Below are 3,567 nucleotides of genomic sequence, written 5' to 3' on the forward strand. Positions count from 1 at the left end.
CATCGACAATGGGTGCATGATGAACGCTACCCGTACTCGGGGCTCGGCTCATATTATTGGGGGAGCCTCGAGTGCCGGAAAACTGTGACATCCATTGACATAGTGATGTGAACTACGTGGAACTCCCATGATTTCGGCTCATATTATTGAGGGAACTCATGGCGACCGTCCATTAAGGTTCAATATCGATGGGTTAGGCTTGACACGTAAAGATGAACGACATCATATTATTGGGTCCTAATCAAACGTGAGACAAAAGTTTACGTAGAGGGTTGCATTGTGATGCAATTGGAAACTACCTTTTAGGAATTGTGATTGGCTGATATTATTCGGGATCACAATTCGCTAATTGGACCTTACGTACCTACTGAGGAAAGGAGTTTCCCGTTTTCACTAGAGGGTAGTGAAAGATGTCAAAACAGTGGGAGCAAATATTTATGAAGTAAAAGTCCAAACTTCATATCTTACTAAATATTTAAAATAGTCATCAACATTTATCTGTTTTTACTTTTCAGTACAAATCGACAATGTCTTCGATGCGCAATTCGATATCTGTAATACTCAACAAACACATATTAACTAGACCTAATTACCTCACTTGGCTAAGAAATTTGAAATTAGTCTTGAATTCGGAAAGGGTAACATATACACTGACTCAGTCGCCCCCTGTTGAGGCTCCGACTGACTGCACTCCTGAGGAATTGCAGGCTTACAAGGAATGGTGTGACCATGACTTGATAGCCAGGTGTTATATGCTGACTTCTATGAACGATGAGCTACAGAGGCGTTTTGAGGATGCAAAGAGTGCTGCTGACATTCATTTGCATCTCAAAGAGCTCTTTGGTGAGCAAACACGACCTCTAAGGCATGCTACCGTCAAGGAGCTGATCACTTTGCGCATGCGAGATGGGACCTCGGTCCATGAGCATGGCCTAAAGGTGATCGGGCTCGTGGACAAGCTCGTTGGCATGGATCTGATCTTGCCTTCGGAGTTGACCACCGACGTATTACTGTTATCGTTGCCTAGCTCATTTGATCCTTTTGTGGTGAACTTCAACATGAACAAGATGGAACCGACCCTTGAGGAGTTGGTGAACATGCTTGTTACGTTTGAATCCACCATCAAGAAAGAGAAGTTGGTTCTTTATGTGGGTTCTTCATCTGGTACGAAGATTGATCCACATGGGAAGGGAAAGAAGAGTTCTTTCCAACGTCCCGAGAAGAACGTGCCCTTGTTGAGGCAATCTCCGAATCCCGTTGTGGCAGCCAGACCAGTTAAGGCTGACAAGACTGGTGATGTTTGTCATCACTGCAAGAAGCCTGGACATTGGAAGCGAAATTGCAGGGAATATCTGGCCCAGAAGTGTTCTGGAAACGGTATGTTCTAAATTTAAGTAAACATTTCAATTAACTCTACTTCTTGGGTATTAGATACCGGTTGTGACTCACATCTCTGTAATGGGTTACAGGTGATGGGAAGAAGTGGGAAGCTTAAGGAAGGTGTGACCTTCTTGAGGATGGGCAATGGAGCAAGAGTTGCTGCCAAGGCTATTGAGGATGTTTACTTATTATTGAACAATAGTTTAAGTTAATTTTGTGAGATGTTTTGTTTGTACCTTTTTGATGAAAAACATTATTTCCATTTCTATTGTGATAAAGATGGATATTCTTGTTTATTTAGCAAAGGTGTTTGCAACATTTACAAGAATGAATGTTTAATTGGTACTTGAGAACTTGAAAACGATCTCTATAACTTAAAATTAAAAGATATTCCATTAAATGTCCATTCAAAGGCAGATCCATATGAGATATGGATGGGTAAGCCTCCCAGATATTCTTATCTTAGAATATGGGAGCCCTGCTTATGTGAAGCAGGTAAGTGGGAGATAAATTGGATTGTTGATCCATTTTATGTTACTTTGTGGGATATCCAAGGAATTAAGTTGGATATTATTTCTATCATCCCCAAGAAACAAAGGTGTTTGTTTCTAGGAATGCAACCTTTTTGGAAAGGGATTTTCTATTGAATAGAAAAGGCAGATGATAGAACTCGAAGAGGTTCGAGAGAAACCCACAATTATAGAACCCACACCCGATGAGCCAAGAGAGGAGATACAAGCTCCTAGCAGATACGAGAAAGTCTCGAGACCACCTATGAGGTATGGTCAGCTTCTTGAAGAAGGCCATGATGAGCCTAACCATGGATGTGATCCAAGGACCTTCAAGGAAGCGTTATCTGATGTCGATTCATCCAAGTGGCTTGAAGCAATGGAATCTGAGTTGAATTCCATGCATTCGAACCAAGTGTAGGATCTTGTGGATCCAACTGAGGGAACTGTTCCCATAGGGACTTGGGGCGGATGGGAAGGTATTGACCTTCAAGGCGCGATTGGTGGCAAAAGGATGTACTCAAAGACAAGGAGTTGACTTTGAGGAAACCTTTTCCCAGTTGCAATGTTCAAGTCCATAAGGATTTTGCTAGCCATAGCTGCATGGTATGACTATGAGATATGGCAGATGGATGTTAAGACAGTCTTTCTTAATGGGGATTTTAAGAAAGTGATTTACATGTCTCAACCTGAATGGTTTACATCTATCAGAAGTGAGCATATCGTATGCAAACTTCAAAGATCTATTTATGATCTAAAGCAGGCATCAAGGAGTTGGAACCTTAGATTCGATAGTACAATCAAAGAGTTTGATTTACTAAGAATCATGAGGAACCCTGTGTGTATAAGAAGGTCAGTGGGAGTGTTGTGACATTCCTGGTGCTTTATGTTGATGACATTCTACTCATTGGGAATGATGTAGGAATGTTGCAATCAACTAAGATATGGTTAACGAGTAAGTTCTCGATGCAGGACTTGGGTGAAGCATCTTTTGTATTGGGATACAGATCTATAGAGATAGATCGAAAAGATGGCTTGGTCTCACCCAGTCCACATACATTGATACCATCGTGAAGCGGTTCTCGATGGATGAGTCCATGAGAGGACATCTACCAGTGTGTCATGGCGTGTCCCTATCCAAGTCTGTCTCCCAAGACAGATGCAGAGATAGTGGCGATGACACGCATTCCGTATGCTTCGGAAATTGGTAATATCATGTATGGGATGATATCTACACGTCCTGACGTGGCGTTTGCACTATGTGTAGTGAAAGGATATCAATCGAACCCTGGTCTTCCACACCTGAAAGCTGTGAAAGACATTCTCAAGTAGTTGAGAAGGACCAATAAGTTGTTCTTGGTCTATGGGGTAGAGAACTGAAATTGGAAGGCTATACCGACACTAGTTTCCAAAGCGATATTGATAACTCGAAGTTAACCTCTAGTTTTGTATTCATACTCAACGGTGCTGCTGTCTCTTGGAAGAGTTCCAAGCAAGACAATATTACGGATTCCAGCACAGAGGCCGAATACATCGCTGCATCAGATGCAGCAAGAGAGGCTGTTTGGATAAGGAATTTCGTCTAAGAGTTGGACGTCATTCCTAATGGAGTTGCTCCTGTCCCGTGTTGTGTGACAACACGGGAGCTATAGCTCAAGCAAAGGAGCCTAGGTCTCAT

Source organism: Primulina eburnea, chromosome 2 (assembly GCF_022965805.1).
Source record: "Primulina eburnea isolate SZY01 chromosome 2, ASM2296580v1, whole genome shotgun sequence".
NCBI classification, from domain to species: Eukaryota; Viridiplantae; Streptophyta; class Magnoliopsida; order Lamiales; family Gesneriaceae; genus Primulina; species Primulina eburnea.